The sequence below is a fragment of the Felis catus genome, chromosome E2, assembly GCF_018350175.1.
Source record: "Felis catus isolate Fca126 chromosome E2, F.catus_Fca126_mat1.0, whole genome shotgun sequence".
In the NCBI taxonomy this organism is placed as follows: Eukaryota; Metazoa; Chordata; class Mammalia; order Carnivora; family Felidae; genus Felis; species Felis catus.
In genome coordinates this window covers 9926077-9935739 of record NC_058382.1, presented here as the reverse complement: position 1 = coordinate 9935739, position 9663 = coordinate 9926077, and the positions used below count along the sequence as shown (strand labels likewise).

Sequence of the window (9663 nt, the reverse complement as noted above, 5' to 3'; positions counted from 1 at the left end):
TCAAATATTGCCAAATATCGCCTGGGAGGCACAATCACCCTTGTCTGAGAGCCGCTGGCTCAGGGAAATCAGTCAGGATCCCCAAAGCTGTGGCTCCTCCCCACCGAGCTTGTTTGCAGAGCTCACCAAAGAGAATGGAGGCCTGAGTTAGGATCCCCAGCTCTGCCCACCTCTTAGCGGTGTGGCCCTGGGCCTGTGGTCTGGTCTCTGAGCCTCAATTTCCTCATCTTTGAGTTGGGACAGCACAGGCCCCCGCCTCATAGGATTTTGAAGAGTAAGAAGGCCAAAAGAAAAAAAAGGGGGGGGTGGCGCCTGGGTGGCTCAGTCGGTTAAGTGTCCGACTTCGGCTCAGGTCATGATCTCACGGGGTTCGAGCCCCGCGTCGGGCTCTGCGCCGTCAGCTCAGAGCCTGGAACCTGCTTCCGATTCTGTGTGTCTCTTTCTCTCTCTCTGCCCCTCCCCCCACTTGTGCTCTGTCTCTCTCTCTCAAAAATAAATAAATGTAAAAAAATAAAAATAAAAATAAATAAAGCTCTGGGGCCTAGTGGGTGATTAATGATACATGTGGCCCATCATTAATACTGCTAGTGTGGGAGTCCATTGACTCTGAGAATCCCAAACAAGGATCTCAAGCTAAGACTCTCAGGTTGGGGCAGGGGTCTCAGACCAGTGGTCCACAGGCCAGCCACTGATGCGCTTTGCTTGACCTGCACGGTTTCTCATCTTGAATATAAATGCCTCAGGACATCTGGCTGGCTCCGTGGGTAGAGCAGGTGACTCTCGGTCCCCGGGGCCTGAGTTCGAGCCTCACCGTTGGGCATAGAGATTACTTAAAAAATAAAAACGATTTAAAAAAAAAAAAGTGTGCATAAGAAGGCCTCTCGAAGGGACATTCAGCACAGTGAAGTGATAAAGCCCCCAGACTCTGGAGTCGGGCCGCCTGGGTTCAAATGATGACCTTGACAAAGTAGCTTCCTCTCTCTGATTCCTCCTCTGTGCAAAGAGGGTCACCATGGGACCCAAAATGCAATGTGGGCATTGCATGGGTTTCTGTTTGTAGCGCACTTAGACGGGGCTCCCCCTCCCCCCCACCCAGCCCCCGCCGTGGTTGCTTCCGTGGGAAATACTGGTTAAAGAAAATAGATAAAATAAATGGCCCCGCTGGTTTACTGCAGACCCACTACCTTCCCCAGGATCTTGTATGCCGTGCTGGGTAAGTAGATTTCTCAGCTCGGGGAGAGGGAGTTGGGAAGGACTTAACTTTTCACTGCAGGGGCTGAGTCCTGGCCTTCCACGGTGGGGAGGAGGGGGGGGGGGGGCTCCTGGGTTCCCGGGTGCAGCCGGCCTCCCAGGCCCGGAGGCTGGACCGGAGCCGGGTGGGGGCTGGGCGGGGGCGCCGGTGTCCGCAGGGTCCGAGCGGCCGGCGCGTGTGAAGGTTACCGCTCCCCGGCGGGGCGGGGGCCGCGCGCTGTTGCTGGGGTCTGCGGGGCCTGCCTGCGCCCGCGCCCCCCCTCCTTCCCGGCCAGCCAGTGAGCGGTACCCGCCGCCGTTGCCAGGGGAAACTCGCCGCCCCGTTACCCAGCAACAAGCCTGGCCCAACCAGGCGCGAGGACCCCCCAGGCCCCGCCCGCCGCTGCCCACCGCGTGCCCAATGCCAGGCGGGCAGAGCCGGCCCGGCTCCCGGAGACGGCGAGCGAGCTCATTGGCCGCCGCCGCGCCCGCCCGCCCGGATCCGGGGGAGCCCTCGGCGCGGGGGGCGGGGAGCCGGGCCCCGGGGAGCTGCCGGGCGCACGGCCTGCAAGCCTGCGGCCGGGCTGGGGTGAGGCCCGGGCTGGGCACCGTCCCATCCCCTCCCCCTCCACCCCGCCCCGCGCTCTCGGGCGAGGATGGGCACGCGGGATGGGCTGGAAACAGGGGCCGCGCATCCCGTCCCTCCACCCCGCCGGGAAGGTACGCAGGAGTTGGCCTTGTGAAAACAGGGACCACGCGTTCCCCTCCCAGAGGAGACCTGGGCGCCCTGACCCCACGAAGGCAGGGGCTGTTTGTCCTCCGCCACCCACCCCCCAAACCGGAGTCAGGCATCTTGAAAAAGAAGCTGAGGATTCCCTGTTCCTCCGAAAAGGACCCAGCGTCCTGACCCCGTAAAGACAGGAGTGCCCCCCCCCCACCGCCTCCGCCCTCTCCAAAGGACCCAGGCATGCCCATGCCCTCTGTGACATCAAAGATATGAGCCTCTTCACCCCAGGGGATGTTAGTTTCCTAGCCCCAGGAAACAAGGGCTGAGGGTGCCCCCGAAAGGGGACTCCAGGCCCACCTGATGCTGTGAAAGTTAGGACACAGCATCCCAGCTCCCCTCCCAAACAGGGACTCAGGCCTTTGGACCTCAGGCCCTGAGATGCCTTAGAGCCCCTGGTCCTCCGGGGCCTCCGGGCCTCCGTAGTGGTACTGGAAGACCCCTCCCCCCAACAGGCACCAGACCCTCAGGTGTCTAACTCATCCAGATGACCACCTGCTCAGACCCAGGGTGCAGACCACTCGTTTCCCTCCCCTCTGAGTCCTTTTCCCCCAGGGTCCAGCTTGGTCATCTCCCAAGACCCAGACATCTGACCCCACAGCTGCCCTCTGTACTCCCTGGCACTCACCCCCCCCCAGCCCCCCTCCCCCACACCAGGGTACTAGGCCTCACAATGCCAACGACCCGGGAGTCTAAGCCCCAAGTGTCTCAGACACCCTCCTCCCAAACACCTGCCCAGGTGACCCAGGACCTCACAGCGCTGCAGGGGGCCTCTTCCCAGTTCCAGGACCCTGGGATGCCCTGGCCCCCAGGTCTGGAAGTTCCAGCCTTCCAGTGCCTTTAGTTGGCCACCAGGGATCCAGGGCTGGGAGCCTCGGTCTTCAAGGGACTCTGATGTGAGTCCCCAGGCCACTCCAGAGAGGCTGAGATTCCTCAGTCCCCACCCTGGAGAGACCCACGGAGCAGAGCACCTAGCTCCAGACCCTGGTGAGCCCAGGTGCGGCCTGCCCCTACCCCGGTACCTGGAGGGGGGGGGGGCGGAGTCGAGGATTACTCAGCCTCCAGAATGAGGCGATGACATCATCCTGGGGGGGGTTGACTAATGGCCGCGCTGGGGGGGGGGCGGGGAAGTTTACCCGGTAACAGCGGCTGCCGCATGGCCCCGCCCCCCCAGGAAAGGCCGGGAGCGGGAGGCATAAGCGCGCACACACACACACACACACACACACACACACACACACAAACCCACTCAGCACACCCGCCCCCTCCAGCATCCCACACTGCACACATCTCACTGGGGCAAGGGCAGGGATGGGGGCAGTGTTTGTGTGACTGTGTCTGTGTGCTGGAGGGTTCTCTGGAGGTCCGCGGGGTCAGCGGGCTGTGGGTCAAGGGGTTGACCTAGGAGGATGGTGGCTGTGTCCGGGTGCCTCGCGTGGGTGTGTGTGGCTGTGGGCGCGCTATCACGTGTCGGTCGGTTGTGGGTGTCCATCAGACGATGCTGGTGGTTAGCGCGCTGCGTGTGTCCCACTGGGTGGCTGTGGCTGTGGGTCAGTGTGCTCCCGCAGGACGTCCTGGCGTGCTGTGTACGGGTGTGACGGGTGTATCTGTGCGTTGTCGTGGTCCATGTGTCGTTTGGTGCAATGTGCTTGTGCTCAGGGCTGAGATGGCGTGTGTCCATGTGACATTGGGGTTGTGTGCGTGTTAGCGGACATGCTTGTGAAAGGGCTGTGTCACTGCGCCCGCGTGTTAGCGGATGCATCGGTGTCACTGGGGTAGCGTGCTGGGCATGTTGTGGCCCTGGGACAGCGTGTGCCACTGGGCTCTGCTCTGTGTGGAGGGCAAGGCGTGCATGCGCGTTACTGTTCCCGTGTGTGTCTGGACAGTGCCGCGTGGGGTGGCACCCTGTGTGCGACACTGTCATTATGCCTGAAATGTTGTGTGTCTGTGGCCCTACCTGTCCCTGAGAGTGTGCACCTCTGGGTGTCACTGCGATGATTACGTGTGTCCTTGGGTTGTGTTGTCGGGGCGATGTTGTGCGTCCACGGGACTGTATACACGGCCGTGTCTCAGCAGTGTTGTGTGATCGTGTGTCCGTGGGATAAATCGGCTGCGGGATCATGAGGGCGTCGCTGCGATCGTGTGCGCGTGTCACTGACATCGTGTTTCTAGGGACTCAGTCCCGGGGATGGCATGTGTCTGGGCGACGTGGTCGTGGGTGTGAGGCCAATGCTGTGTGTCGTTGTGATTGTGGGTCTGGGCAGTGCTGTGCGTCCTGGGGCCGGGTCTGCTGCCCGTGTGATGCCGTGCGTCTCGGCGCGTTCCTGGTGCGTGTGTGTGTGTGTCGGTGTGCGTGTCACTGGGATGGTGCGTGGGGGGGTGGCGAGGCTGCGCGTCCCTGGGACAGCGCGCGTGTGTGTGTGTGAGCTGCTGTGATTGTGTGTCAGCGCGCTTCGCTGGGTGTCGGGGGAAGGTGCGCGCGTCTCCGGGCCTCCTGCCCGAGAACAGCGGCGCTGCTTTCTGATTGGCTGCGGCCTCGCCAGTGAGAAGCTCGCGAATCCTGCGGTAACTTGGTAACTCGGTAACTCGGCCGCGCCGCCGCCGCCGCCGCCGCCGCCGCCACCCCGGGGATGGGGGGTGGGGCGGGGCCCGCCCCCGCCGCCCCGCGCGCGCGGGCCCCGCCCCCGCGGGCGACCCCGGCCCCGAGTCGCCCCGCCGGCTCGCCCACCGCAGTCTGCAGCTCGGTCCCCTTGACGCCAACTCCCTCCCCTCGGTCTCTGTGCCTCCGCCGCCCGCATCTCTGCCACTCGCTAGGTCTCTGGCTTTCCCATGTCTCTCTCTCCCTACCTCTGAGTCCCTGCCGTCGCTTTCTCCGTCTCCGTCTCCCACATCCCCTCTCTGTCTCTTCCAGTGTCTCTCTCCCCGTCTCTGTCTCCCCCATCTCTCCCTTCCTATCTCCGTCTCTCTCCGTCTCCGTCCCTCCGTCTGACTTGGCCGAGCTGTCCCTCCTCTCCGTCTCTGTGTCCCCTTCCTCTGCCTCAGTCTCCCTGTCTTTGTCTCCGCTTCCCTTATCTCTCCCGTCTCTTGTCTCTGTCTCTCCCTCCCTCCCCCCCCCCCCCCCCCGTCTCTCTCACTCCCACAGCCGTGCTCAAAATCCACTTTTCATTCTGCGGAGACAGCGAGGGGGCTATTCGCTACTTTCATCGTCGCCCCCGTCCCCGCAGGCCCAGGCTTCTGGCAGCAGGCCCCACTCAGGGCAGACTTCAGGAAGGACTTCCCGCCCTGGTTCAGCACCGGGGCTTTATCGCTCGGGCCAGGCGGAGGCCAGGCGGCCCCGTGGCTTCCGGAGGCGCCCGGGCGAGATGAGCTCACTGCGAGTTGGCTGGGATTTCATCAGCTTCCTCCGCTGGAGTTGCCCCCGCTCCTTTTCCCCGCGCGCGGGCCGAGCGGGCCAATCCTTCGGGCGCCTGCTGCCCCCGAGCGGCAAAATGCGGAAGCGCAGGCGCCCCGCACCGTCCACCTTTGCTAACGAACCGTGTCACCGGTTTCCGAACGCTGCAGCTACGAACCCATTTAATCTTCACGACGACCCCAAGGGGTAGAGGCTATTGTCAATCCCGTTGACAACGGGTAAACTGAGGCCAGACAACTGAGGTCGGCCGCTTAAGGTCACATAGCTGGTGAACGGAGCTCTTTGCGGGCCTACGTGGGGGAAAGAAGGGAATGCTTGTAACCACCACGATGACTGTGGTCATTCATTCATTCATTCATTTATTCAGCAAAGCTTTACCGAGGGCCTCTTCTGTGCCAGGCACGGTTGTAGGCACCGGGGATACAACAATGAACAGAACAGACAAAAATCCCTGTCCTCATGAGGCTGACACTCTGGGTGGGGGGGGTGGGGGGTGGATACAGACAATAAAGAACATAAACAATACAGAGTGAGCCTTGGAGTAAAAAAAAAGGAAGCAGGCAAGAGGGCTCAAGAGTGTTGAGGATGGTTTTATTCACTAAGGTGACCAAGGAAGGTCTTCTTGAGAAAGCCAGTTCAGCAAAGGCCCGAAGGAAGGGGGGGGGGGGGGGGGGCGCAAGGAATGCCGGGACAGAGGGAAGTGCAGGTGCAAAGATCCTGAGGCCAGAGTGGGCACATCCTGGATGGTGAGAACGTACTATGAGGCTGGAAGGTCTAGGAGTGAGCGAAAAAGGGGAGAGGGGTGGGAGGTGAGGTCTGAGAGGGGGTTGAATCCGGATGAAGACTTTAGCTTTTCCTCTGATGGGGTGGGAGCCCCTGGAGGGCTCTGAGCCGAGGGAGGCGAGCCGAGTTAGTTCTAACAGGCGCCCTCTGGCGGTCAAGTGGGAAACAGGCTGTGAGCAGACACCAGGGGAGCCCAGCGAGGAGGCTCCCGTGATAAACTCTGGGTGGGACGGTGGCTGTGGGGTCAGATTGAAGGGGGAGGCGCGGGAGGGGGCTGAGGCATTGGGTGGGGATGTGAGGGAGAGAGGGGAGTTTGGGGAAACTCCAGGTTTGGGCCTGAGCAGCTGGAAGGATAAAGAAAGGGGCTGAAAGAAATAAGGATAATTGGGGCGCCTGGATGGCTCAGTGGGTTAAGCGTCCGACTTCGGCTCAGGTCATGATCTCGCAGTCTGTGGGTTCGAGCCCCGCATCGGGCTCTATGCTGAGCCTGGAGCCTGTTTCAGATTCTGTGTCTCCCTCTCTCTCTACCCCTCCCCTGCTCATGCTCTGTCTCTCTCTGTCGCAAAAATAAATAAAAGCATTAAAATAATAATATAATAAAAGAAATAATGATAATTAACGGCCGTTGTCCCATGCTATGTACCTACCGTGTGCCTGACCTCATTCAATCCTTATGACAATCCTGAGAGGCGGGAGATGGGGCAGGATTCTGGATTTAGTCAGATCTCTGTACCGTAGTTTGCAAGTCGAGCCTACATAATTTGCTCAGTACTGTTGGTGGATTCAACGGATAATGGCAAAAAGGTACAGCGCTGTTCTCGGCACTTTATTATTTCTAAAATTTTTTAAAAATTTATTTTGAGAGAGCGAGCGAGCGAGAGCGAGAGCCATGGAGGGGAGAGAGAGAGAGAGGAAGGGAGAGAATCCCCAAGCAGGTTCTGCGTTGTCAGCGCACAGCCCGACGTGGGGCTCGATCTCGTGAACCGTGAGATCACGGCCTGGGCCGAAATCGAAAGCGGGACGCTCAACCGACTGAGCCGCGCAGGCGCCCCAGCACCTCACTTACCTTGCTGAATCCTTACAACATGCTGTCCACAAGCACCATTTTCCACGTGGGAAACTGAGGCACAGAAACGTTAAGTACCTTGCCTAGGGCAATACTCATAATTACAATAGATTTATGATAGAGGTGGTGGAGAGAGCTCTGGGAGTCAGAAAGATCCCCGTGGGTTCAAATCCCGGCTGGACGTGTGACCTCGGGCAGCTCACAGCATCTCTGGGCTTTGGTGTCCTGCTTTGTAAAGCGGAGGGTCGAAGAGTACTGTGGGAGCCGAGGCTTTGGGATGGGTTTAGGAGATAATTCACGGAACAAAAGGGAGGCTGACATGTAGACAATGAGTGTTAACTCACTGGCATTAAAATAAAAACTGAAAAAAAAAAAAATGTCAGTGTCAGCACGGATCCTCTTTCTGGGTTGGGGATACAACAGTCGGCAAGCCAGTTGGGCCTTTAAAACGATGATGAGACAACAAATATTCATTCAGTCGTCCGGAGGGCCCTCCACGCTTTGAGTCGCGGGCCACCTCCTCCAGGCAGGACCTGCGTCTCCCCAGGGTCAAACGAGTTCATCTGGTCTGTAGCTCAGCCCCGAAGGGCTTTGCCTCAGAAGATGTGTGGCTCTTTGCCTCCTATTGTGTCTGGCTGTCTACCCCAGTCTCCCTTACCAACTTTCAGCCCGTGGGTGAGGTCCCCATATTTCTTTCCTCCACCTGGGACGCCCCCACAGTCATCTGGCTTGTCCCCCACGTTTCCCTCTAGGCTCTGCTCAAGCGTCCGCTCGTCAGAGAAGCCCTCCCGGACCATCTCTGTCCCCTGGGAGCAGCCTTATCTTGCACCGCAGCCCTCCTTTGAACATCCTTTTGTTTAGCTATTTATGGTCTGTTTCCTCTTGGAGAAAGTGAGCTCCATGGCGACAGGGACAGCCTTCCGGCACAGCTGTACGTTCCAATCTCCATTTCACAGATCCGCAGACGACAACGAGGCCCGGCCCAGCGTAGATTGGCACAGGGCAAGGACGGGTTCGTCGAATGAATGCTCGAGCCGCATCTCGAGCGGCCAGAAGGGCGCCAGGCCGCCCCCTGGTGGCCAGGGCGAACGTGGGCCCGCTCGGCGGCCAAATTTCCCACCAGAGCTTCTCGCAGCCTGATAATGATGGACTAACGCGAGAACTTAACTCCGTTTCCCATATAACCACAAGGTATTTTTTACGAGTATTTCTTGAGCTTCCAAATTGTATTTGCAAAAAAAAAAACAAACAATTTTTTTTTTACGTCTATTCGTTCATTTTCAGAAAGAGGGAGTGGGAGAACGAGCTGAGGAGGGGCAGAGCATCCCAAGCGGGCTCAGCCCTGACAGCGGAGACCCCCGGATGCGGGGCTCAGACTTCCTAACCGTGAGATCGTGACCCGAGCCGAGACCTGACGCTTAACCCGCCGAGCCACCCAGGCGCCCCTCAAAATCCTTTGAAACGTTGTGGACACGAAGGCCCGACGAACCTACTTTTGTAAAACCCACGAACCCCGAGTGCAGAAGCCCTGGGGGGAGAAACCAAACATTACAGGTCCCCCGCCTCCTACCAGGACCCCCTGGGGACCCCCTTCTACTGACTCTCTCCCGGGCAATCATTATCCTCAACTCTGCCAACAGAGATTTAGTTGTGCCTGTTCTAGAACTTCATGCAAATAGAATCAAACCGTACGTGCTCCTTTGCGTCTGTCTGGCTTTTGGCGCTCAGCGTAACGTTTGCGGGATGCACGCACGTGCTGGTGCGCCGGTAAGAGAACGTTCATGTTCACTGCCGTGTGGCATTTCCGCGTGCAAAGGCACCCCAGCGAGAGTATCCATTGTACCGCTGAAGACCATTCTGGGTCTTTCCAATTCGGGGCTGTCTGAGTCTGCTCGGGGCGGCCACCACAAAGTAGCCCAGGCCGGGTGCCTTACACGACAAAACTTTAGGGGGCGCCTGGGTGGCTCAGTCGGTTGCGCGTCCGACTGCGACTCAGGTCATGATCTGACGGTTGGTGAGTTCGAGGCCCAAGTCTGGCTGGCTGAGGTCAGTGCAGACCCCGCTGCGGATCCTCTGTCTCCCTCTCACTGCCCCTCCCCCACTCGCACTCTCTCAAAAATAAAGAAAACATTCAAAAAAATGAAAAACACCCCCCCCCCCCATTTTATCTTCTCCTAGTTCTGGAGGCTAGAAGTCCTACCTCAAGATGTCCCAGGGTTGGTTTCTTCTGAAGCCTCTCTCCTTGGCTTGTGGAATGGCTGTCTTCCCTGTGTCCATACGTGGGCTTCTTCCCTCTGTGCATAGATACTAATCTCCTCTTCTTTTAAGTTCATTTATTTATTTTTGAGGTGGGGAAGGGCAGAGAGAGAGGGAGACACAGAATCCGAA

The 9663-nt window shown here is 59.1% G+C and overlaps 1 long non-coding RNA gene across 1 annotated transcript; it reads left to right on the top strand.

Moving 5' to 3' along the window:
* Window positions 1-7584: 7584 nt before the first annotated feature.
* Window positions 7585-8971, top strand: LOC109494755. The gene is made up of 2 exons (XR_002149791.2): window positions 7585-8466; window positions 8560-8971. It is a non-coding gene; the product is annotated as an uncharacterized LOC109494755 (long non-coding RNA).
* Window positions 8972-9663: the final 692 nt, after the last annotated feature.